General features: G+C 39.4%; 1 long non-coding RNA gene across 1 annotated transcript; it reads right to left on the bottom strand.

The window, feature by feature from the left end:
- Positions 1 to 117: 117 nt before the first annotated feature.
- On the bottom strand, positions 118 to 20,338 carry LOC112579089. The gene is made up of 4 exons (XR_003103494.3): positions 20,191 to 20,338; positions 5,099 to 5,207; positions 2,325 to 2,490; positions 118 to 1,402 (listed from the first exon to the last, which is right to left on the bottom strand). It is a non-coding gene; the product is annotated as an uncharacterized LOC112579089 (long non-coding RNA).
- Between the last annotated feature and the right edge of the window lie 7,576 nt (positions 20,339 to 27,914).

The raw sequence follows: 27,914 nt of genomic DNA, 5'->3' as shown, positions 1-27,914 counted from the left end.
CCACAAGTATACATGCATGCATGCTCAGTCATGTCTGACTCTTTGCGACCCCATGGACTGCAGCCTACCAGGCTCCTCCATCCATGGGATTTGCCAGGCAAGAGTACTGGAGTGTGGTGCCATTGCCTTCTCCTGTGCCACCTGGGAAGCCCTTAAATATACATATATCCCCTTCTTCTTGAACCTCCTCTGCCTCCTACTCCAACCCACCCCTCTAGGTTATCACATAGTTTTATTAGTGTATCACTACCCAAAATGACCATGCTCACTTATTTGTTTATTTCCTCTTTCTCTTTTGGGAATGGAAGCTCCATTAACACTTACATTCCCTAATACTCTTTCTGGTACCTATATGGAATTTATTAAACACATTGAATGAGTGAAAAAAAGATTTCACTTCAAAGCAAGATTTTACTTTTTAAAAAAGTCTTAGATCTATGGATCCTTCTCTGCCTTGCTGTTAAATATTTGCTCTTTGCAATTCTGTTAGTTTTACATAATCTCACTTGCAGTTTTTTATTTAGCAATTTCTCAGTAATTCCTAAATCATGGGGATTTATGGCAGTGATTAAAAGGAGTATATGCCTAGAGCTGTTCCTTATATGCTGTCCTTATTCACAAATATAGTTCTTTTGGCCCAACATGTATGGAAAATAAACTGAAATAGTGTAATGTGGTCAGAAAAACATAAATTGAAATTGTAATACATTTAGTTGTAATACATTATATAGTGAGACCTGTTTTGCCTCTGAGTCAACTAAAGTCTCCAAACAAATAAAGCAATAGAGGAAAACATCCTGACCTTTCAAAAATGTCATTTGACTCCTCTATGCAAGATTTGCAAAGGTCCCACCCAAACTCAGTTTTATTGGCTTCAGCCCACTCACTCAAAGGAATAAAATGCCTGAGTTTGAAGATACTGGGAGAGAGAATGTCTTCTGAGAACACTGTTGCTTTTTGTGGTGCTTTTCTTGCCCTCCCTCCCTCTGGGAAAAGAGTGGGTATTGCTTTCCCTTCATTTAAGCCATAAGAGTGATGTTTCAAATCCTCTAGAGAATCTCCTCAGTGAATCCTGGAAGTTGGGTCATGTGGTTGACCAGCATCTATAAGATGGTCTTGGTGCCAGAAAGAATGATGACAACACCGTGAACAAGTTGACGACAGATCAGAGATGCATGCATTTCCCCTGGATTAAAGAAGGGGATTAAAGGAAGAGAAGAGGCCCAAAGATGGTTTCATAAGTCCCAGAGAGCTTCCTGAGAGATGTGAGCATCCCAGCTGGGAGAAGGCTGTGGTACACAGAGTGCAGAAGCTGAAGAGTGTGTTGATGTATCAAGATGGAGAAGAGATACCGCCCAATGTCAAACGAGCCGTTGTGAGACATTCTCCATAGAAATGATTCCTGAGGAAACAATAAAAGGAAGATTCAGCTTGAAATAACCATAGTTATTATTTTACTTAATTTGACATGCTGAATACTTTCCCCCTAAAATTGAGAAGAAGTCAAGGATTGTGCTATCACCACATCCATTCAAATTTGTATTGGAAGTCCCAACCAGTGCAATGAGGCAAGAAGAATAAATAAAATATATCTTTAAAAGCATTGTACTAAATGAAAGCTACCAGACACTAAAGGCTTGACAGTGTATGAAAAAGATGAAACTAGAAGAGGAATAATCAGATCAGTTGCAGGGGATGGGAGTATGGAAGAGATTAGGTGAAGAAGAGGTAAAAGGGAACTTTGTGGGGCAATGGGGGAATTTCTATGTCTTGATGTTGTGGTCATTACATGACTATATGTGGTTGTTAATTTTTCTCAAGAAATTAAATAAATCTGACATAAAAGTTAATTATGCCAAAAGCAGTAATAAAGATATGTGGAATGGGTGGGGAATCATAGACAAGGGAAATATAATCTGAAATAAGGTGGTGGAATGTTTTGAGATAAATACAGGGTCTATACCTATCATCTCACATGACACTGAGCTTCAAGTGGCCAAATAATAAGATACATGAGCTTCTGAAGTTGAATGGGATACTGGATTATGTTACACAAATGCATCATTGCACCTGTGCCGCTGCCAGTTGAATATATGCTCCCAACAGCAGAAATTTGGTCTCATTCATGATTTTATCCTGTGCTTGTCATGTTTGGAAATTCATTGGCACCATAAATGCTTCTTGACTGATGGACTGAGCATCTTGTGGGGAATCAGTTTTAAATTCCCAGATCTCAGTTGGGAGTTAATCTTCTCAAAAACGAGAGGAGAATTTTAAACATTTTGCCTATTTCCTACACCAAAATGTTCTTCAATTATACTCACCCAGTCTTCCCCAACAGTAGATTCACACACTTCCTCCTGGAAACTTGTTGGTCTCCCAAGCCTGGATAAGTACTCATCAGGTGTATTTTTCCTAATTTGGTGCTTCTTACATTGTATGAGCACATAGCTGGGGCTTCCCAGGTGGCACTAGTGGTAAAGAACCGACCTGCCAATGCAAGAGACATGGGTTTGATCACTGGGTTGGGAAGATTCCCTGGCAGAGGGCATGGCAACTTACTCCAGTATTCTTGCCTGGAGAATCCCAGGGACAGAGGAGCCTGGCAGGCTACCGTCTATACAGTAGCAAAGAGTTAGACAAGACAGAAGAGACTCAGCACAGCACAACTAGCCAGATTATAAACTTATATGACCAGCATCCAAGTTTGTATTATTCATTTTGTATCCTAGAACCGAATACCAAGACTCACTCATACTGAATACTCTATACGCACTTTGAAAAAAATGAGCACTTATAAACTTTAATTTTTCTTTTATCAATGATAGAAATGAAAGAGCTGAGAAAACAGAATCTTAGTAGAGCTAAAAGCTTGTATTCTACTTTAGAGTTTCTTAATCAGCACCCACTGGGGTCTGAACCTATTTTTATTTTTGTACCAGTTGAGCACAAAGTTAAGTAAGGAATAAGGCCAGACAGAGAATACAATATATTCTTGTAGATTTCTTTTAACCTCCCACTAGGAAACTAATAAGCTGAAGCAGGGGCAGTGGTAGTAAGGAAAGAATAAAATATCCTCTGAACAATGGCTCTACTTAAATATTTCCTTAATAAATGCCACAGCATTTGGGAATTCATTAAAGGGAAGAACACCCCTTTCTATATGTTAACTGCAGCTTCAGCAATAGGAGAGATAATTAAGAGATTCTTTGAACAGAGCCAACTTTCTCAGCAGCAGACTAATAGCTATGATTTTCCTAAAAAGGACTTTCCTAATAACCTATAAGCTTTCCTAATCCCTGGTTCAGTCCTGTTTTCTGTCTATGAATAAAAATAGAATAGTTCTGAAACCCAACCCTAAAGTGCTTAAAATTTAGAATCTCTTTTAAAAGAGAAGACAGATTGGCTCACAAGTATCTTCCCTTGCTCAATCTTTTCCTCCTTGTCCCCTATTTCTCACCTTTGCAGAGCTCCAGTTCAAGACAGAAATTTTTAGCAATATGTATTCATAATGGTTGGGCTTCCCAGTGGCACAGTGGTAAAGAATCTGCCTGCCAATACAGGAGATGCAAGTTTGATCTCTGGGTTTGGAAGATCCCCTGGAGGAAGAAATGACAACCCACTCCAGTATTCTTGCCTGGAGAATCCCATGGACAGAAGAGCCTGGCGGGCTATAGTCCATGGGGTCACAAAGAGTCAGACATGACTGGGCATGCACACACATTCATAATGTTTACCTTAAAATTGGGATGCCTCCTAAATAAATTGATTAATTTAATTAAAAAAATTTGATTGTGGTAGTGGTTGCACTACTGTGCTTATTTACCAAAAATCATCAAAATGATGACTGAAACAGGTGAATTTTTTTTATGTAGGTTATACTTTCGTTATATCAATTGTGAAAGGACTGTTTTGGAATTTTGCTATAAAGTGTGTTCTGTGATGAACTGAAATCTAGGATCATACTCCATAGAAGGTGTAGATAGACAGCTGATGATAGATAGATAGAAGCCATGTATTGTTTTCTCCATAAACATAAGTTTATTTCTGGTTATCTTTATTTTTATATGTATTTTCTTTTCCATTTATTTTTTAGGAACTGAATTTCAGCAGTGTAGAAAGACTTTTTTTTTTCATCAAAGGACTTAGATTGTACTTGTCATCACAGGTATATAAGAAAATGATTTTGAGTTCATTTCATGACCAATTTAATGAAATTGCTTGTTAGTTTCCAAGGTTTTTCAGTTGATTCTCTTGAGTACTTTTTCCATGTCTATAACCACATCATTTGAAGATTTTAAAAATTGTTTTTCTCTTTTCCAGTATTATACGATCTCCTTTCACTTTCTGATTGCATTACTTAGCATTTCCAGGAAGACTTTAAATACTAACAGTGAATTGAGTACCTTTGTCTCATTCTTAACTCTAAATGAAATTACTTTTTACTCTAACATTAAGCATGATGACAGTTATTTAAGATGCCATACATGTATAGATCAAGTTAAGAAACTATTCTATCCCCTATTTTGCTAAGAGTTTTATTAAAAGGATATTAAATTTATCAATTGCTTTTAGATCATCTATCAAAATGGTCTTTGATTTGCTCCTTCTACCTACTGGGAGAATTTACTGATTCATAATATTAAATTATAGTTGGGCTCTTTTTTTCACATACTGCTGGCTTAATTTGCTATTTAATTTAGGGTATCCATCTTGAGATAGAGAAGATGGTATTGGTTTTTGTTACTTTCTTTTGTTATATTTTATTATTAAGGTAATTACTAGGGTAATTGTACTGTTACATACCAGTTGAGAACTTTCCACTTTTCTTTCTTCCATTGAACAGATAAAAAGAATGGATGTTTTTCTTGGAAGTTTTGAATATTTGACTATAAAAGAGTGGATCATGTACTTTTTGAAGAAATTATTTTACAAGATTTTACATTTCATGTTTATAGATCAATTAGATTTTATTCTCCTTGACTCAGTTTAGGAAATTTATATTATCCATGAATATCATAAATTTCATCAATATTTTAAAAATTAGACTTATTCAATTTTATATATGACATTCTCATATATGTAAAAATAATCTTACCTATAACTTTGGTCTTCATAATGCTGTATCTGTTTCTTCTCAATTTTGTTCACTCTCTGTGTGTGTTGCTGTCTCATTGACAAGCTTTGTCAAGTATATTTCTCTTTGCCTTTGAAAAAAGAAAAAAAAAACAAGCTTTTGGACTTATTAATGTTATTTTTCTGTTTTTTGTTTCATTTCTACTCATATCTGTAAAGTTATATTTCCCTCCAAATATGTTACTAGGTAATCTAGGATTTGCAGCAAAGGCTGTTAGTTACCTACTCAATATTCAAGTTCATCTTTTTAACTAAAAACCAGGACCCTGATGTTAATTTGAGCAGCAATATGCGTTGTTCAAAAATTATATCCTTCAGTCTCCTTTGAAGTTAGGTTTGACCATGTCCCTAAACCCTGGCCAATGAAATATAAATAGAAGGTAGTGGATAGGACTTTCAGGTAGGCATTTTAAGGTAATTGATTTTGCCTTCCCTAATGTCTCCAGATGGAAGGTGGGTGTGATGGCTGGAGATCCAGTAGCCTCTTTGTCACTTTAAGAATGAAATCAGTGTTCAAAGAATTATAAAGCAGAGGGATAGCAGAAGGAGCTGGGTCTTTACTATCATGTGAGATCCCAAACCAGCCTTGGGATGCTTATCTCTGAATTTCCTATTAACAGAGTAAGCCATACTTACTTTTTTAATAGGAAAATCAGATAATGGTCCTCCTTTATTCTAGATGAGGTTTCCCTCATAGTTCAGTTGGTAAAGCATCTGCCTGCTTTACCAATGCAGGAGACCCTGGTTCAATTCCTAGGTCAGGAAGATCCGCTGGAGAAGGGATAGGCTACCCACTCCAGTATTCTTGGGCTTCCATTATGGCTCAGCTGGTAAAGAATCTGCCTGCAAATACAGGAGACCTGGGTTTGATCCCTGGGTTGGGAAGATCCCCTGGAGAAGACGAAGGCTACCCACTTCAGTATTCTAGCCTGGAGAATTCATGGACTATATAGTCCATGGGGTTGCAAAGAGTTGGACATAACTGAGAAACTTTCACTTTCACTTTATCCTGGATATTATTATTTGTCTTAAATTTCATGTTGTTGATTATTGATATCAATTTTCTTGGCTTGTTTGATAACTTGTTAGTAATATTTTTGGCTATGCCTTAATTGTTAGCCTTCTTCTGTCATTTAGCTTCAGGTACAACTTGTAAATTGCTTATTATAAAATTTAACTTTTTGTTTCAATTCACTATTTAGTAACAGTCATTTTTACAGAATACTTATTATATGCTTTGTGTCATGTATTGTGGAAAGTACTGTTTTATTAGTTTTTATAACTATCTTACATTGTATTTTGTTCAATAATTTTCTTATCTTTTGCTTTGCTGTAGTTGTCCAACGTTCAGAAAACGAAGATCATGGCATCTGGTCCCATCACTTCATGGGAAATAGATGGGGAAACAGTGGAAACAGTGTCAGACTTTATTTTTTTGGGCTCCAAAATCACTGCAGATGGTGACTGCAGCCATGAAATTAAAAGATGCTTACTCCTTGGAAGGAAAGTTATGACCAACCTAGATAGCATATTCAAAAGCAGAGATATTACTTTGCCAACAAAAGTCCATCTAGTCAAGGCTATGGTTTTTCTAGTGGTCATGTATGGATGTGAGAGTTGGACTGTGAAGAAAGCTGAGCACTGAAGAATTGGTGCTTTTGAACTGTGGTATTGGAGAAGACTCTTAAGAGTCCCTTGGACTGCAAGGAGATCCAACCAGTCCTTTCTAAAGGAGATCAGCCCTGGGATTTCTTTGGAAGGACTGATGCTAAAGCTGAAACTCCAGTACTTTGGCCACCTCATGCAAAGAGTTGACTCAATGGAAAAGACTCTGATGCTGGGAGGGATTGGGGGCAGGAGGAGAAGGGAACGACAGAGGATGAGATGGCTGGATGGCATCACCGACTCGATGGACGTGAGTTTGAGTGAACTCTGGGAGTTGGTGATGGACAGAGAGGCCTGGCGTGCTGCAATTCATGGGGTCGCAAAGAGTCGGACATGACTGAGCGACTGAACTGAACTGAACTGAGTTGTCCTTTAATCTCTGTAAAGAGATTCATCTCCTGAGGGCCTGAATAAATAGAAGTAGAAATTCTTTGGAATAGCAGGATAAGTCCTTTTTAGACAAGAAGAGCTTGGAACAATAACACTGTTGTCAAGATATTTACTATTTCACGTAAAAAAAACCAGTGAGCCATTCAAGTCTGGTAAAGTGAAATATTCATTGGAAAGACTGATGCTGATGCTGAAGCTCTAATACCTTGGCCACCAGCTGTGAAGAGCCAACTCATTGGAAAAGACTCTAATACTGGGAAAGATTTAAGGCAAAAGGAGAAGTGGGTGGCAGAGGATGAGATGGTCGTAGAGTCACAGATTCAGTGAACATGAATTTGTGCAAACTCCAAGAGATAGTGAAGGACATGGAAGCTTGGTGTGCTGCAGCCCATGGGGTCGCAGAGTTAGACATGATTTAGTGACTGAACAACAACAACAAAATGAAATCTAAGAAAATATAAGTGGACGTCTCAAATTATTGTCTCATTTGTGAACTAGAGATTTAAGGACAATATTTATTAAAATCTATTAAAGTCTGTCTTTTTTCTTCAGTAGATGAGTCACAGAGAGTGTAGTTTATTGATTTTCCTCCCTTTTTAAAACTTCTTACAATTAAATTATATTCTCACACTCACACAGTGAGAGTCCTTAACCAAAATGTTGAAATGTATGCATCATGAGTTCCCTAGCCCCACATTTAAGGACCTGAAAATATAAGAAAACTATATAAAGAGAATAAGGAACAGTTAGAACAGATTCTTGGAGACTGAATTTTTAAAATCCTATTGTTTTTGCAAATAGGTACTTGCTCACCAGGTATAGGTGGTTATCAGTTTCTGCTTGCAATGTGGTAACAAACACCAATTTCATTTGTCACTGATCTGCTTTGGGGACAAAGAATTGCTAATCTTAAAGGTGAATACACAAAATTTACATTCTTGCATAATCCTATTTAAGACTTACCAAGGAGAAAAAAAGTTTCAGCCCAACTCAAAAACATATGTAATTTTACTCTCAATCTTTTACATCACAAAAATTTTTGCAAAGTATTAAGTATCATGTATCATCATATCAAAGTATCAAAGTGTGTCATTTTGCTTTAGAGATTTCAAATAGGTATCTTCATTTGTGTATAATTTTGCTATAGGAGGAAGGAGTTGGAAAACGAAGAATTATAAATAGAGAAGAAATTTTACATTAAGATCAGTGTTCAAAAATTGTGAAAGGATATTAAGATGATAAGAGAATATTTTAAATTGAGTTTGACATGTACTATTTATCTGCAAAAAAAATGCCAGAATGGAAGGTGTGCAAGCTAAATTATTTAACCTTGAAACCATTTTGCTATTGAAAATGTTAAAAATGATCATCTTTCAGACTTAAAGGAATGGAAGTGACCTATAATGAAGTTTACGACTTTTGGAAAATTAATCTTGTTAGATTTCCTTTATGTTTATAGTTTGTGATTGTTTCAAATTTTAGTGACAGTCACATTAAAAAATCAGTACATAAGACTGCTTTTTGCTCATAAACAAAACAAAGAGAAAGATATTACTGGGACCTTATCTTCATTCTCTTATGAATAGGATGAAACCTTTATCTTTTCTTTTGGACATAATTATCCTGAATTATAGCCCAAAAAGTTTTAAATTAAGTTTAAAAACATTAAATGAGTACACATAGGTCCAGATTTAAAAGAGTGTTTTTCCATGGGAAGAAAATAATGGTTGTCAAAGAGTCACCAACATTCAATTTGAGCATCATCTCATAAACACTGTGTTCCAAGATGCTGGGGGACTATATATGTAAAAAAGTATGCTCTCTATCTTCAAGGAACTTTCGGAGGGGGGGGGTGTGTGACATACAGAGCCAAAATATGTATAAATGAAGGCAGAAAAAAGTTTCCCAGACTCCTCTGTACATCCTTTTCCATGCCAGCTCCCTCTTCTGCATACACAAACTTACACTTTGAAAACTTTTCTACATTGATGTTCCTCAAGGATGGAACTTGCCTCTTATCCTCTGTAATGCTCTATATTTTTTATGAAATCTCAAGGCCAATGAGTCTCAAATATACATCAAACACAGATTTCTCCTTTGATCTTAAGTGAAACTTAAACACAATTTCCCCAAAGTGAAAGGATATTCTCTCCAAGAACTGATCTTCTTCCAGTGTCCTTTATCTTGGTGGATGTCATCAGCGCTCATTATACCCAACCCTGAAACACTGACATCTCCCTCTCTCTCACCCTGAATCCATATCAAACCATCACTAAGTCTAGATTTTATGATCTAAGTATTTCTCAAATCTGTACACTTCTGTTTACCACCACGAACATCACCCAAGCCACCAGTTCACACCTGAACTACTGCAAAAGTCTTGTTACTCATTACTCATGTACCCACTTTTATAATCCTTAGATAATTTCCCTGATACAACCAGAAAGTTCTTCACAAAACTGTGTCATTGCCCCAGCTTAAAAACTCAGAGGTTTTCCATTTCTTTTAGAATAAAGACAAAACCTGAACACTCTGGGTCACAACAGATACTCTCACTTTATTCAGCCCCTACTTTATATCTTCCAGGTGTTTCTGACTTTTGTTCATTTTTTAAAAATAAGCCACAGTCACTCCCACCATGAAGCTTTAGCATTCTTGGTCCATTTTAACCGTTTCCCCTTTTCATCTGGTTGATGACTTCTAGTCCTTGAAATCTCAGTTTGCCTATCAATTCCTCGGAAAAATCTCATCCCAGCCACCCAGGAAAACCTGTTACACATTCTCACAAAACACTTTCTTTTCTTGCAGAATTCTTTTTCTTGTTCATGTCAGTTTATCCTTATATCTTAGGGCCATTGTATGATTAATATTAACAGCCCTCTTCTCTATTAATCTAAGCTCCATGAGAGCAGAAACTCTCATAGAATAGAGCAGAGTATCAGGTTCATGATACGTTCTCAGTGAACGTTGTTGGATGTATGAATGGATGGGTGAATGGATGAAATCATGAAAGATATGGATGGAAGAGCAGAGGAATTATCAAAGCAGATTAGAAGTAGAACTTTAATTCTCAAAGCAAGATACAATGGATTTCTTGAGGCAATAGCTTCTGAGTTGAACTTAATAGGCTAAGAAAAAGGGGAAAGCTCTTCTAGGTTAAGGGAAGAAAAGTTTTTTAAAGTAATAAAATATAAAAGTTTTAAAATATTGTTAGCACAGAAATTTAGCCAGTGTGGCTAAAGTAGGAATCTGTGAGGCATTATATATATAAAAGCAAAAAAGGCACAGTGGGTAAAGAAGCCACCTACCAAAACCGGAGACACAAGAGACACAGGTTCAATCCCTGGATCAGGAAGATACCCTGGAGGAGGAAATGGCAACCCATTCCAGTACTCTAGCCTGGAAAATTCCATGGACAGAGGAGCATGGTGGTTTACAGTCCATGGGGTCACAAACAGTTGGAAATGACTGAGCATGAATAAAGAAAGTGAAGTCGCTCAGTCGTGTCAGACTCTTTGCGACCCCATGGACACCAGGCTCCTCCATTCATGGGATTTTCTAGGCAAGAGTACTGAAGTGGGTTGCCATTTCCTTCTCCAGGGAACTCCAGGGAACCAGGGATCGAACTCAGGTCTCCCAAATTGTAGACAGACGCTTTACCGTCTGAGCCACCAGGGAAGTCCGAGCATGAATAAGGAAGAATCTTATTTAGTAGACAATGAAACACCACTGAAGATTTAGAGGAGGAATGTATCATTATTTAACTTGTTGAAAGGTAAGCTGAATTTAAAGGATGGGCTAGAGAGTCAAGAGATTAGAAAGAAAAAATAATAGTTAAGAGGCTACTCAAAAAAGAGAACAGAAGTCTCAAGTGAGACTATGAAAGTGAAGTTGGAAAGGAGAAAAGTGCTAGACACATTTCAGAGAATGAACCAATAGTCCATTCTTGCCTAGAGAATCCCATGGACAGAGGAGCCTAACAGGCTGCAGTCCAAGGTGTCACAAGAGTTGGACACGACTTAGTGACTAAACCACCACCACCTCTGGGTGACAATCGAAAAGAGAAGAGGAAGAAGGTGATGATATTCAAGATGATTTGATTTCTCTATCCTGTGTGACTAGGTAGATGGGATATATACAGGTCCATGGGAGGAGGACCATGATTAGCAAGAATAACCTTGACAAAGTTTCAGGTTAGAAACAATGAAAGTTGGATAACCCAGTATAATATCATTATGGAGAGGACTAGCAGGTAGTAATTGCAGTCTTGCCCTTGGACCCTTGTTTAAGTGTCCACAATTTAGAGAACTTGACCCTGGTCCTGGTCTGGATATGTTTCCTTGGGACAAGGAATCCACAGGTCTAAGATGGATGTGCCCTGGAGTCTGATACCTATTGTTACATCAGTTCTGGGTTCCTGAGACCTTAAATACCATGTCCAAATGGCCCCCAATCCACTTCTAGAATTGGTGCAGACTTCCTCTTTGGGACCATACTCTGATGTGCCTCCCTTAGACTCAAGAGATGTTCAAAGGATAGCTGTTTGCAAGGGTATGGATGCAGCCTCCACCTGAGGTTGGGGGGTCCATATGCCTACTCATGAGGTCCCAGACAGTGCTGGATAGAGTCAGAAACTGAAGGAGAAAAGGACAGGAGGCAGGGCTGGAATAGTTCTCACCTTTTGTTATATCCTGAGGGGGGAACCCCCAGAAATCTCACAGTTTACACTTGAACTTGGCTTTTCAGGCTTATATGGAGGCATATTTCCCAGGATAGGAGAATAATATGTAATGGACTGTTAAAACATTAGGCATCTAAAATATACACACTGTTGGTAGCAATATAAATTGGTACAACCACTATTAAAACAAAAATGACTAAAAATAGAGTTACCATATAATCCAGCAATCCTATTCCTGGGCATATATCCAGAGAAAAATATGGTTCAAAAGGATACATGCATTCCAGTATTCTTTGTCACACTGTTTACAATAGCCGAGACATGGACACAACCTAAATGTCCTTCAACTGGTGAATGGATAAAGAAGATGCAGTGCATATATACATGGAATATTACCCAGCCACTACAAAGAAGGAAATAATGCCATTTGCAGCAACATGGATGGACATGGAGATTGTCACAGTAAATGAAGTAAGTCAGACAAAGACAAATATCATATAATATCACTTATACATGGAATCTAAATGAATGCCATAAATGAACTTATTTATTAAACAGAAACAGATTCACACACTTTGACAATGAACTTATGGTTACTAGGGAGGGGGACTGATAGATTGGGAGTTTGAGATTGACATGTATGCACTGCTATATTTAAAAGGGATAACCAAGAAGGACCTACCATAAAAAAATACACATAAATAAATAAAATTTTAAAAATATCAGGCATCTGTTAAGAAATCAGGCTTGAAACCATAGACTTGAGAGTCATTAACATCACTGACATCATTGGTATCAAGTAAGTCTCTTCTGGGCCAGGTGCAGACTCAGAAATCTCTATGGAGGGCTGGATGTGGGACATAAAGAAATAATGGACCCAGAGAATGAGAGTTAGATGGAGCAATCTTAAATGTAGAAGGTTGCTCAGATGAGCAGTCAGAAAAGTAGACACTCATGAAAGTCAAGGGAGAGTTTCGAATACAGCAGAATTATTAATAGTAGCTTTTTATAGAGAGGTCAAGCTGGATAAGAACCCAAAAGTGACCAATAGAGTCTAAATGACCTTTTAAATAATTGTTGCAATGATATTTTATGGGCAGTCATAAGATCCTACAGGATTAAGAAGGAAATGAGATATGAGGAAAAGAGATGAAAATGAACATTTCTTGAAAAATTTATAGTGATGGGCATAAAACAGAGGAATGGGAAAGTTTTTATTAGGATATGAGACAATCAGACTTATAACCAATGGTGTAGAAGCCATAAAAGGTACAGGGGAGGGTAGGTAATTGATATAACAAGCATCAGGACACTTAGGGAGTAGCAGTGTCTATAAGTGGATTAAAGAGTGTCCCAGAGTTAGTCTGAAAAGTAAGATTAGAAAGGGCTGCCATTATAAATAAGATTGGAAGGGAATAAGTGATAGCAACTGAGAGAGTTTGCATCTGGCTGTCTTCATTTTTTTTTGTGATATATAGACTATGTTGTTAGTGAATTGTTATGTGGGTACTTTAAAGAAAAACACTAAACTTCTGAAATAACTTAGACAGCAAAGAATCTACCTGCAGTGCAGGAGACCTGGGTCAGGAATAGGCCCCTGGAGAAGAGAATGGCTACCCACTCCAGTATTCTTGCCTGGAGAATTCCTTGGACAGAGGAGCCTGGCAGCTACAGTCCATGAGGTCACAAAGATTCCGATATGACTGAGTGACTAACATTTTTTTTTTTTTTTTTGCCCCTGAAATAATCACTGTTGGGAGAAGAGTAGTAAGTTAACCAATTCAATGAATTAGTGAGCAGCTTTAGACTAGTAAAGGTAGCTCTATACACTGGTCATCAAATTAATCAGGTTTGGTAATGTTGGGTGTCTGTGACCGGCACACTTAGCACAGCAGAGAGGAGCTACCCCACGTCCGAGGCCAGAGGCAGAAGCCGGGAGGACCCCATGCCCGAGGGGAGGCGGCCAAGAGGAGTTACCTGACGTCTGAGGTCAGGGGCAGCGGCCGAGAGTGCCAGGCTGCGATGGCGCAGGAACGGCTGAGAGGAGCTACCCCACACCCGAGGCCAGGGGCGGCGGCCGGGAGGAGCAACCACACCTCCCAGGAGCGGTGGCTGCGCAGGCCCAGGAGAGCCTAGAGGAGCAATTCCACGTTCAAGGCCAGGAGGGGCAGCAGTGAGGAGATACCCCTCGTCCAAGGTAAGGAGCAGCGGCTGCGCTTTGCTGGAGCAGCCTTGAAGAGATACCCTACATCCAAGGTAAGAGAAGCCCAAGTAAGACAGTAGGTATTGCAAGAGGGCATCAGAGGGCAGACACACTGAAACCATACTCACAGAAAACTAGTCAATCTAATCACACTAGGACCACAGCCTTGTCTAACTCAATGAAACTAAGCCATGCCTGTGGGGCAACCCAAGACGGGCGGGTCATGGTGGAGAGGTCTGACAGAATGTGGTCCACTGGAGAAGGGCATGGCAAACCACTTCAGTATTCTTGCCTTGAGAACCCCATGAACAGTATGAAAAGGCAAAATGATAGGATACTGAAAGAGGAACTCCCCAGGTCAGTAGGTGCCCAATATGCTTCTGGAGATCAGTGGTGGAATAACTCCAGAAAGAATGAAGGGATGGAGCCAAAGCAAAAACAATACTCAGTTCTGGATGTGACTGGTGATAGAAGCAAGGTCCAATGCTGTAAAGAGCAATATTGCATAGGAACCTGGAATGTTAGGTCCATGAATCAAGGCAAATTGGAAGTGGTCAAACAAGAGATGGCAAGAGTGAACGTATACATTCTAGGAATCAGCGAACTAAAATGGACTGAAATGGGTGAATTTAACTCAGATGACCATTATATCTACTACTGCGGGCAGGAATCCCTCAGAAGAAATGGAGTAGCCATCATGGTCAACAAAAGAGTCCGAAATGCAGTACTTGGATGCAATCTCAAAAACGACAGAATGATCTCTGTTCATTTCCAAGGCAAACCATTCAATATCACAGTAATCCAAGTCTATGCCTCAACCAGTAATGCTGAAGAAGCTGAAGTTGAATGATTCTATGAAGACCTACAAGACCTTTTAGAACTAACACCCCAAAAAGAGGTCCTTTTCATTATAGGGGACTGGAATGCAAAAGTAGGAAGTCAAGAAACACCTGGAGTAACAGGCAAATTTGGCCTTGGAATATGGAATGAAGCAGGGAAAAGACTAATAGAATTTTGCCAAGAAAATGCACTGGTCATAGCAAACACCCTCTTCCAACAGCACAAGAGAAGACTCTACACATGGACATCACCAGATGGTCAACACCAAAATCAGATTGATTATATTCTTTGCAGCCAAAGATGGAGAAGCACTATACAATCAGCAAAAACAAGACCAGGAGCTTATTGTGGCTCAGATCATCAACTCCTTATTGCCAAATTCAGACTTAACTGAAGAAAGTAGGGAAAACCACTAGACCATTCAGGTGTGACCTAAATCAAGTCCCTTATGATTATACAGTGGAAGTGAGAAATAGGTTTAAGGGACTAGATCTGATAGATAGAGTGCCTGATGAACTATGCACTGAGGTTCCTGACATTGTACAGGAGACAGGGATCAAGACAATCCCCATGGAAAAGAAATGCAAAAAAGCAAAATGGCTGTCTGAGGAGGCCTTACAAATAGCTGTGAAAAGAAGAGAAGCAAAAGGCAAAGTAGAAAAGGAAAGATATAAGCATCTGAATGCAGAGTTCCAAAGAATAGCAAGATGAGATAAGAAAGCCTTCCTTAGCGATCAATGCAAAGAAATAGAGGAAAACAACAGAATGGGAAAGACTAGAGATCTCTTCAAGAAAATTAGAGATACCAAGGGAACATTTCATGCAAAGATGGTCTCGATACAGGACAGAAATGGTATGGACCTAACAGAAGCAGAAGATATTAAGAAGAGGTGGCAAGAATACACAGAAGAACTGTACAAAAAAGATCTTCATGACCCAGATAATCACAATGGTGTGATCACTGACCTAGAGCCAGACATCCTGGAATGTGAAGTCAAGTGGGCCTTAGAAAGCATCACTACGAACAAAGCTAGTGGAGATGATGGCATTCCAGTTGAGCTATTCCAAATCCTGAAAGATGATGCTGTGAAAGTGCTGCACTCAATATGCCAGCAAATTTGGAAAACTCAGCAGGACTGGAAAAGGTCAGTTTTCATTCCAATCCCAAAGAAAGGCAATGCCAAAGAATGCTCAAACTACCACACAATTGCACTCATCTCACACACTAATAAAGTACTGCTCAAAATTCTCCAAGCCAAGCTTCAGCAATACATGAACCGTGAACTTCCAGATGTTCAAGCTGGTTTTAGAAAAGGCAGAGGAACCAGAGACCAATTTTCCAGCATCTGCTGGATTATCAGAAAAGCAAGAGAGTTCCAGAAAAACATCTATTTCTGCTTTATTGACTATGCCAAAGCCTTTGACTGTGTGGATCACAATAAACTGTGGAAAATCCTGAAAGAGATGGGAATACCAGGCCACCGGACCTGCTTCTTGAGAAATTTGTATGCAGGTCAGGAAGCAACAGTTAGAACTGGACATGGAACAACAAACTGGTTCCAAATAGGAAAAGGAATACGTCAAGGCTGTATATTGTCACCCTGCTTATTTAACTTATATGCAGAATACATCACGAGAAATGCTGGGCTGGAAGAAGCACAAGCTGGAATCAAGATTGCTGGGAGAATCAATAACTTCAGATATGCAGATGACACCACCCTTATGGCAGAAAGTGAAGAGGAACTCAAAAGCCTCTTGATGAAAGTGAAAGTGGAGAGTGAAAAAGTTGGCTTAAAGCTCAACATTCAGAAAACGAAGATCATGGCATCCGGTCCCATCACTTCATGGGAAATAGATGGGGAAACAGTGGAAATAGTGTCAGACTTTATTTTTCTGGGCTCCAAAATCAGTGCAGATGGTGACTGCAGCCATGAAATTAAAAGATGCTTACTCCTTGGAAGGAAAGTTATGACCAACCTAGATAGCATATTCAAAAGCAGAGACATTACTTTGCCAACAAAGGTCCATCTAGTCAAGGCTATGGTTTTTCCAGTGGTCATGTATGGATGTGAGAGTTGGACTGTGAAGAAAGCTGAGTGATGAAGAATTGATGCTTTTGAACTGTGGTGTTGGAGAAGACTCTTGAGAGTCCCTTGGACTGCAAGGAGATCCAACCAGTCCATTCTGAAGGAGATCAGCTCTGTGATTTCTTTGGAAGGAATGATGCTGAGGCTGAAACTCCAGTACTTTGGCCACCTCAAGCGAAGAGTTGACTCATTGGAAAAGACTCTGATGGTGGGAGGGATTGAGGGAAGGAGAAGAAGGGGACGACAGAGGATGAGATGGCTGGATGGCATCACTGACTCAATGGACGTGAGTCTGAGTGAACTCCGGGAGTTGGTGATGGACAGGGAGGCCTGGTGTGCTTCGATTCATGGGATTGCAAAGACTAGGACACGACTGAGCGACTGAACTGAACAGAACTGATCTTGGTCATGTCTCTCCTTCTTGACAGTTTCATTTAGAAAGTCAGAAAATTAAAAAAGAGAAAGTGGGTTTTAAGTTTTCCATGTTTATTTATTCAGCTATTGAATATTTATGTTTTGCCTAATTAACTGATGTAGACAAGAACAGAACCTATATTTGGGGAACTAACTCTACAGTGGAATTAGAACAAGGTACGTAGTCAATAAAATTTTGAATACTTGTTAAGGAATAGTTTTAACTTTTCTTGGGGATCTGACTTTGTAGCAAGGAAAGTGAAAGTAGATTGCAAACTTTGTGAGACCAGCAACAACTGGAATGTTTCTTTGTAAAATTTGCATTGAACAGGTTTTATATAAATACTTGTTCAATAAGTGAATGAATGAAGTTGGTCTGATAAAAATTAATGAGTCTGGCATAAGTGCATGATTAGAGTAGATAGAAGTTAGACCTTGAAGTCTGGAAGAAATTAAAGAGTAAATTTAGCAGTAGTGCAGGCTTGATGGTAGGGAGCTCAAAAATAGGGATCAGAAGAAGATTTGAAAGTTTGAAATTTAAGGACTAAAGAATTCTAAGTAATAAAAATGCTAAGATGTAGCTCTGTTAAAACTAAATGAGGGTAAAATGTGTTGGATTTGGTCCAGGATATCTGAGTATCGGGTGTTTGGTCCACTGGAATGATGAAGGGCAGGTCTAGAGGGAATCTCGTGCAGGTTTCAAGAAATATGAACATGAAGGGGAGCTTCCTGAAATTAAGTAAAATCATGATAAAAAATAGGAGTAGAGTCATATAGGCAAAAAATTGGGAAGGAAAATTAAATGAGGGTAAACAAGCAAAGCTAAGAAATGGCAGTGAAAAAAGGATGGAGGTGGATCTTGACTGTATCTTCTGGTTCTGAAATATAATAAATCTGGGGTAATGATGCACTTTAATTTGAGAGAGTTACTGGGAAAGCTAGATCATCTGAAGGAATCTAGTTTTCTAGTGGAGGAGCTATGGGAGATAGAATAGTGGGCCCCAGTATGTTCTCATTTTTATCCCCCAAAACTGTGGATATATTATCCTACAAGGCAAAGGGACTTTGCAGAAGTGATTAAGCATAAGGATTTTAAAATTCAAAAATTATTTTAGATCATCTCAGTGGAATCAATCTAATCACATGTGTCCTTAGAAGTTGAGAACCACTTCTGGCTGACATGAGAGAGAGATGTAAGTGTGAGAACAACCCTGACCATTTCAGGGAGGTAAGAGACCTTGGGCAAGAACTGGAGGTCTAGGAGCTAAGGGTCCCTCCAACTCCCACCCCCTGCCTCACCCTCACCACCACTAACAGCAAAAAGAGATCTTGATACTGAGCAGGACCCTGTGGCTCCTGGACACAAAAGGCTTTCTATGTCCCCCATTTCTTGATTACAGGAAATAGGCTTCATTCAGCCTCCATGACTTTCCCTGAGTTCCTAAGTTCATGTTCAAAAGTTGCTAATCAGGGAGGGGAAGGGATATAGAAACAAATGAGGAGCAATCAAGAAACAATGGCACAGCCTTGGAGTAGGGTCCTGGTTTCCCATCAAGGGATACACACGAAACTATCTTTGAGCTATTTTACAGATACTGAAACCTCCACCAGGTGGGAGAAGTTAACTACTTGCTGTCCACAGGCACACACCCAAGACAGGTTGGAACCAGAAGTGATGATGCTTACTCCCACTTCCCTTGCCACCAACCAATCAGAAGAATGTCCATGAGCTGATCACACCCTTTTTGAATCTTACTATAAAGCTCCTAACACTTCCTAGGTCGGAACACACAGTTTTAAGGGCATTACTGCCGTGACTCCCTTTGCCTTATTGTTGTTTTCACTCAGTCGTGTCTGACTCTTTGCAACCCCATGGACTGCAGCATGCCAGGCAAGCTATTCTTTTCTACTTCACTCCAAACTCTGTCTCTGAGGCTCAATTCTTTATGGGAGGGTATTGAGGCAGAATTTCAGCATCAGTCTCAGTTCTACGACTGCACAGTGTCATTCCTTGGTATCTCCAGGGATTAGTTCCACCACTTTGATTTTGCCCTGGTGAGACCTGTCCTAGACTTATGGTCTCTAGAACTGTGAGATAAAAGACTCAAGGATGTTGCTTAGGCCACTAACTTTGTGAGCATTTGTTACAGTAGCAAAAAAAAAAAAAAAAAAAAACAATAAACAAACCATTCAGGGGCCATTATCGAAATAGAGACTTCATAGCAATTTTCTGACCAAAAAATGGGGATTGAGAAAACACAGACAATATTTAGGAGGATATTAGGAAGACTTGTCAGGTTTCAAAAAAATACATGGATAATTTACTTTTTAAAAATCATATACTGTTTCACAAAATTATACAGAGGTGAAGGATCTCACATTATATGCTTTAAAATAGATATTATATATATAATAAATATATAAATTATAAAATGTAAAATGTCAGTTTGACAATTAGTCCTAAAACTGTTTTTATAAGCTAACATGAATAATATTTTATATTAAAAAACCACTACTTTTTGTAATTAAAGAAAAACATTTTTTTTAAATAAAATGGGATGAATTTCCATTGCAGAATATACATTTTGTTTCCTATAATCTTAAGTCCTATAAGACTGATGGAATTAAAAAGAATTGACTGCTTGGCTACTCTTTAAATCTAGAAAAAGGCTAGAAAAGGCTTGATCTTAACACTGTAGTTTAGTCTAGCTCATATGATAGTTAGTCTTGATAATTGTTCAAAAAAAAGAAGAAAGAAAGAAAAAGAAAGCTACCTCTTTCGCCTTTTCAATTTCATAGCAAAGATAGGCTTAATCCATCCTGTTTCCATTCGTCTACATGCCCCACTGGTCTGGGAAAATTGTTCCTGACAGAGGGATGAAAACAGATGGGAACTTGCCTGCATTTTGCTGATGTGCAGGCGAGATCTTTCCCAGAATTTCCTTTTGGCAGAAGAAGATCTTTCAATTTACATAAAAGTGACTGTGTTTTTCCTTTAACTTGTACCCTTTTGATTTACATTCTTCCTTATTGACTCACTTCTTCCTGGCGTGTTAAAAATCACTCCTCAAATTCTAGAATGACTAAGAGTCCTTTTTGGCTCTTCTTCAGGCCGTGCTTCTTCATGACCACACTCTCTTTCTAATCCCAGCTGTTTCACCCCCACGACTGGCCTGAAGAATGGGGCTTATCCTGGGGTGGTCCCTGTGGACCTCCTCTCTCTGCATGTGGGGGAAGTAAAAACATATTTATGGCACAAGACCTTGTATGGTATTTCAGTGCTTAAAATATTTTTTGAAAGTATTATTTTTGTTAAAGAAAACAAGTGTGTTAAAGTTTCAGTACACAAGATAGCAAATGGTCTATTAGGAATAATGAATAAGGGTGGTGTGAGGAAGACTTAGTAACAAAATAAATTCAGTTAATTTTTGTCTATTTAAACTGATAAAGGAAAGTAGAAAGTTATAACAGAAGGACCCTAGGTTTGGAGATTAGATATTAATAGAACTACCTTTGATGTGCATGTAAGTTTTATAACATTGTAATGTCACAAGTGACTGTAACGTTGTAACGTATTAACTCTGTGAACTTGGACTTAATATTTCACCTTTCTGAGGCTTTTGTTGTTCCCATCTGTAAATGGGCATGGTGACAACTGCCCTACAAGGCAAGTGGAAGGATTGAAACACAGTAATTCCTGATGCATCGAATAACGGTTTGCCAACTTGTGTGCTTGTTGAAGGTGGGAACAGTGTCTTCTCATTTTGTTTTTCCCATGCTAAAGACAGCAGCAAATAGATACACAAAAGATATACACTGAATGGCTGAGGAAGGGCAGCAATAATCCAAAGTAACAGATCATTGGAATGAACGTATTCCTAGTAGGGAAACTTACATGTGTCTTTCCATGGAATCAGGTTTACATGATTCATGGATAGCCAATATTTGCAATTAGATTGCATTCCATGGGAACACACTGGTTGAGCAGAAAGTCACCCAAGACCTTGCTGAGCAATTAAGGGACAACTGGCCTAGGACTAACAACCCTTGTAAAAATAAATAGAAGTCAATAACAATGCCAGTCCCTTAATATGCATTCTTTTCTTCTTTTAAGCACCAGGATCAATGGATCTAGGCTATCATCCACTTACTATTATGCTGTGTTGGGAGCTTAGACCATGGAACTCATTGTTTGGAATACTCAAATACAGGGGGTATATTTAGTAGGGTAGTTTGGTAATTTGGGGGTTTAGATTTTTATTTTTTTTTCTCTCTGAAATCTCTGATCCTCGAGTCTGGAAAAAACTAAAAGTTAGAATTGAGCAGAGATTAATTGGAATGGTGGCTTCAATTTATTCTGTCTTGTTCCCACAGTTCTTACAACAGGCTATTAACTTTTTTGGAATCCTATAGTGAGAACATGTTTGAGCTAAAACTTGATATCTTTCTAATAAATAAAGATGATAACTAAGAATAAGAAAACTATTGTCAGTGATCAGGAAAAGATTTATCTTGAAAAGAATATTATGGATTGTTACTCATATTATTTTTAGTGTACTTTTTATAGCTGTTATGGCTTGCTGTGGTTGCATTCAATGAAAAATGACTAATAAATATTTTAAGACCATATGCTTTGAGGATAGTCAATCAAATTCAAATAAAGCACTTGTTTTAAAATGGCATATTTAAATGTTTAAAGGTGGCTCAGTGGGTAAAGAATCTGCCTGCAACGCAGGAGACCCATGAGATGCGGGTTCAATCTCTGGGTTGGTAAGATTTCCTGGAGGAGAGCATGGCAATCCGTTCCAGTATTCTTGCCTGGAGAATCCCATGGACAAAGGAGCCTGTACAGTCCATATGGTTGCAAAGAACTGGACATGACTGAAGCAACTGAGCATGTGCATACCAACATTTAGCTGAAACAACGAGGGCTTCCTTTAATCCTAGAACAGCATCCTACTTTTTTAAAAAACATTTTTTATTGGAGTATAGTTACTGTATGATGTTGTGTTAGTTTCTACTCTACATGCTTCCCTCATAGCTCAGTTGGTAAAGAATCTGCCTGCAATGCAGGAGACCCCCATTCAATTCCTGGGTTGGGAAGATCTGCTGGAGAAGGGATAGACTACCCACTCCAGTATTCTTGGGCTTCCCTTGTGGCTGAGCTGGTAAAGAATCCCCCTGCAATGCAGGAGGCTGGGTTTGATCCCTGGGTTGGGAGGATCTCCTGGAGAAGGGAAAGGCTACCCACTCCTGGAGAATTCTGGCCTGGCCTGGAGAATTCCATGGACTGTATAGTCTATGGGTTTGCAACAAGTCAGACACACTGAGCAACTTTCACTTTCATACTACTGTACATATATACATATATTCCCATTTAGGTCACCCCAGAGCGTTGAGTAGAGTTCCCTGTGCTATGCAGTAGGTTGTCATTAGTTATCTATTTGTTATATAATAGTGTATATATATATATATATATATATATATATATATATATAATCTCCAATTTTCCAAATCTTCCCACCCTCCTTTTCCCTTCTTGGTGTCCATACATTTGTTTTCTATGTCTTTGTCTCTATTTTTGCTTTACAAATTGTGCTTCCTTTAGAAAAGCAAGTTGCACCAGGGAATGCATATGAATCACTCTTAATTTCATTAATCTATTTTTATTACTGCTCATTCTCTGAACATCAAAATATGACACTCATCAGGCTTTTAAGGAGCATGATGTTTTGTACTCTATTTTGCAACACTTTAAGAAATTCATATCATATATTACTGTGAGTGCCTTGTATGAGTGGGAAAAGTAATTAAAGACGTGATGGAAAACATTTCTGTACCTGATGGCATAATCTCCATGGATTTTAGTTATTTAAAGGACTTAGCTTGTTATTTTGTAGAAATAAATATGATGAAGAACAGAATTGGATTATAGTTTTTAACAGAAAGCAGAATAAACTTGTTTATATCTAATTAAATTGATTCATTAGCTATGTTATAATAACTAACACACTAAGGAAAGCATTGTTAAATTATTAAAATATAGACGCACTCAATATTACAATATTGCATTGTTTTAATCAAAGTGTCAGCTCCAATAATGTAGATGGCCCAGGGTTGCGGACCTGGGACAAATAAAACTGCAGGAATTTAAGGGACAGAGATTGTGCAAAAGCAGAGAAGTAAATAATTAATGGATGATTTCATGGTCAGGGCTGAGCTAGTGGTCTGAAACCAGGTCCAAAAGTTTGGCAAGATAGGAGGAAAGGGAAGAGAGGAGGTTTGTAACTTTTATTATTAAAAGAAAATGTGCCTTAGAGTTCAACATCCATTGATTGAAATCTTAGTTCCACTAATGGTTTATAGCCTGACCTGGGTCATATCAAGGCCAGTTTTCTCATTTGCAAAAGGGAGATAACACTTGCCTCTGATGGTAGTTTCTTGTGTTCCCATTATTAGGCATTATCTTTGGAGTGATCTTTCCTCTCCAGGAATTTACATTTGAAGAGATGTGAGAATGTGCACTCAAGTAAAGACAAGTAAGTGTGTTGTAGGCAGTGTGTATGCAAAGTTCTCAAATGACTGAAAAATTGTTTGGACAGGTGAGGGCAACCTGCACAGAGGCGACATTTAATGCTATATATCATTATTGCTTATCCAAGGTAGCCACCAGTCTTAGTTTCTTGGGCTGCTGCAACCAAACACTACAGGATGAGTGGCTTCAACAACAGAGATTTATTTTCTTACAGTTCTAGAGGCTGGAAGTCTGAGATCAGGGTACCAGTACGGTCAGGTTCTGGTGAGAGCTTCTCTTTGTAGCTCTGGGGCTTCTCATTGTAGTGGCTTGTGGAAAGTGGGGTCTAGGATGCACAGGCTCAGTAGTTAGGACCCATGGGCTTAGTTGCTCCTCAGCAAGTAGAATCTTCCCAGACCGAGGATCAAACCTGTGTCCCCTGCATCGACATGTGGATTCTTATCCACTATACCACAAGGAAGTCTCTCACATTGTCCTGTTTATGCTGGAAGGGAGAACTCTCCACTGTCTCTTCCTCTTCTTGTAAAGGTCACTGATTCCCTGGTGGCTCAGATGGTAAAACATCTGCCTGCAGTGCAGGAGACCGGGGTTCAATCCCTGGGTCAGGAGGATCCCCTGGAGAAGGAAACGGCAACCCACTCCAGTACTCGTACCTGGAAAATCCCATGGAGAGAGGAGCCTGGCAGGCTACAGTCCATGGGATCGCAAAGGCTTTCACTTTCACTTATGACCTCGTGGGTGCGTGCATGCTGATGCTGATGCTGCTAAGTCGCTTCAGTTGTGTCCGACTCTGCGATCCCGTAGACGGCAGCCCACCAGCCTCCCCCGTCCCTGGGATTCTCCAGGCAAGAACACTGAAGTAGGTTGCCATTTCCTTCTCCAATGCATGAAAGTGAAGAGTCAAAGTGAAGTTGCTCAGTCGTGCCTGACTCTTAGCGACCCCATGGACTGCAGCCTACCAGGCTCCTCCATCCATGGGATTTTCCAGGCAAGAGTACTGGAGTGGGGTGCCATTGCCTTCATGCTAAGTCACTTCAATTGTGTTCAGCTCTGTGTGACCCTATAGACTATAGCCCACCAGGCTCCTCTGTCCTTGGAATTCTCCAGGCAAGAATACTGGAAATGGTTGTCTTGTGCTCCTCCAGGAGATCTTTCTGATCCAGGGAATGAACCCAGGTCTCTTACATCTCCTGCATTGGCAGGAGGTTTCTTTAACACTAATGTCACTCCCTTAAAAGGAAGGCCCTTTATGACCTCACTTAACCTTAATTTTTTCCCTAAAATCCATACCTCCAAATACAGTCCCATTGGAGATTAGAGCATCAACATAAGAATTAGGCTTGGGGTGGGGGTTGGAGAACACAATTTAGTTCACATCAGCATCTAGTTAGAGGTAGGCACCGAGGCTGTAAAGACTGAGGGACAATGAATACAGAATCCACAGAGAGACTGAACAAGAGGAATTTGAAGTTCAGACAGGTATTCTAGTCCACTAGCAGTTCTTCATCAGAGTTGAAGTTCTTCACAGTAAGGTAACAGTTTTTCTCAGGACATTTTGCATTTTGGCAACTTTTAGGACAAAAAGCAGTCTCTAAGTATGACTATGTCAGGCCTCTGTGGTAGCTCAGTGGGAGGATGAGGCTGAAGAAATGATGCTGATACAGAAGTAGATGACAGAGAAATGGAAGTGTTAGGTAGGTAGAATAGGGAAAAGGAGTCCAAAATGGCGGCGGCTAAAAGACAAGGAAGGTCAAAGGAAGGTCCAAGGACCAGAGTGAAAACTTCAGGCAGAACAAACAGCACTCCTGGCTAAGCCCAATTTGCATAGGGCAGGCCCAGGTGGAAGAAATAACATATAAAAGGAGGAGCCAAAGTGCTTTCTCTCGGACTCTCTCTCCCGCGTGCATGCGCGCGCGCTTGCTCTCTCTCTCTCTCTCTCTTTCTCCCTCCCCACGCACTCCTCCACTCCCTTCTCTTCGAGTCTTGGATTCTCCTGCTATCTTCTAAATAAAATGGAGCTGTAACACTGTGTTTGCCTAAGAGCTGTAACACAGTTTGTCCAAGACCCGAGAGCTCTGATGCGCCGAGGGCTTTAATGTCCGTTGCTCCAAATCTTTGTTGTGACGAGACAAAGAACCGAGGAATATACACTCGCGTGACAGAAGGAACCACCATACCCTCTGTCTTTGATTCTTCCATAGGCCAGAATACACTATCTGATGTTGAATTTGTGTCTGTTTAATTAAATTGATAGGAAAATCCAAAAACATAGAAACCAACTTGTGTTTTTGGTCCAGTGATGACAGGAAGTACCTATTTTTCAGAAAAAGAAAATAAAATTGCTGCCTAATATCCCTGAAAGAGTGAGATTTTTGCTAAAATATCTAAAGTACACATTCTACAGAAGCTCATCCATGCCAAACTCGGTGAAGCATGGGTGTAAACGAAGTCCTGTGATATAAATGTCATTTCTACTGTCTCTTGTTTTGAAGATTTTTTTTTTGGATGTGACCTTTTGGGGGGTAAATTTTTTTTAATTTATATTTTAATTGTAGTATAATTACTTTATAGTATTGTGATGGTTTCTGCCATACATCAACATGAATCAGTCATAGGTATACATATGTCCCTTCCTTCTTAAACTCCCCTCCCACCTCTCTAGGTTGTCACAAAGCACAGGCTTCAAGTTCCCTGTGTCGATGATGTGGACCATTTCAAAGTCTTCATTGAATTTGTTACAAGAGTGCTTTTATTTTATGTTTTTTGGCCATGAGGCCTGTGGGATTTTAGCTCCACAATCAGGGATCAACACCCCCCCCCCCACCCCAATCCCAACCCCTACTCCCCTGTATTGGAAGATGAAGTCTTAACCACTGGGCAGCCAGGGAAGTCCCTCTGCTGTCTCTTCTATGTGCACAGGAGGACACTGTGCCCCCTTCCATCAAGTTAGATTGTGGCCACGTGACTCAGGGCAGCTGTGATGCCAGCTGCTTCCAGGCCTGGAACTTAAATTCTCTTTGGGTGGCCCTCAACCCCTCCCTTCATTGTGGCAGTTGACATCCTGACCTAGAGACTACATATTGTGCATTGTGAAGTTGTCAGATAGAGGAGGCTCACCTAGCCTGAATTGGCTTTATATGAATGAGAAGAAAATATTTTATTGTATTAAAGCCACTAAGATAGCAAGTATAGATTCACTTCAGTTCAGTTCAGTTGCTCAGTCGTGTTCGACTCTTTGCAACCCCATGAATCGCAGCACACCAGGCCTCCCTGTCCATCACCAACTCCCAGAGTTCACCCAAACTCATGTGCATTGAGTCGGTGATGCCATCCAGCCATCTCATCCTCTGTCGTCCCCTTCTCCTCCTGCCCCCAATCCCTCCCAGTATCAGGGTTTTTATCATAACTAATACATGACCCCTCCCACAGTGAAGAAATGTGTTTTCTGCTTAGTTCTATTTTATGTTAGTTTTCCAAAACACTGGTTCCAGCTAATTAAAAGGATTTAATGACCCCTAGTGGGTCCTGATCCCTAGTTTGAAAAACACCCTTTTAAAGAATGCTGGCATTCAGATAAGGCAATGCAATGTTCGCCATTTAAACAAGTGAATGAAATCACATTCTTGAAGACTTTGGGCCTATGGTTCAGACTGATCACAATTAGTTGGTTCTGTCGTCTCCTTAAGAAGCTAAAATCCTATGTCAGCCTTCTCATCAATTGCTAACAATAGGAACCACCTCTAGAGACTTGCATTCTTCAAAATGAGGCAAATACTATTAAAACATCATGCATATTAATGACACACTCCATAGAAAGGACAAAGGAAATGAGGTATAAATTTCTAAATAATTGTTTGTTTGTTTGTTTTTTCTTCTTAATCTGTGATGGCTCAGACTGCCTTACTGGGTTTTATTTTCATGCACCATCTTCTTCCTTATAGGATCCCAAGCTCTTACTCGTAT

This window comes from Bubalus bubalis, chromosome 15 (assembly GCF_019923935.1).
Source record: "Bubalus bubalis isolate 160015118507 breed Murrah chromosome 15, NDDB_SH_1, whole genome shotgun sequence".
NCBI lineage: Eukaryota > Metazoa > Chordata > Mammalia > Artiodactyla > Bovidae > Bubalus > Bubalus bubalis.
The sequence above is the reverse complement of the archived record's forward strand: the minus strand, read 5'-3'. Positions and strand labels throughout refer to the sequence as shown.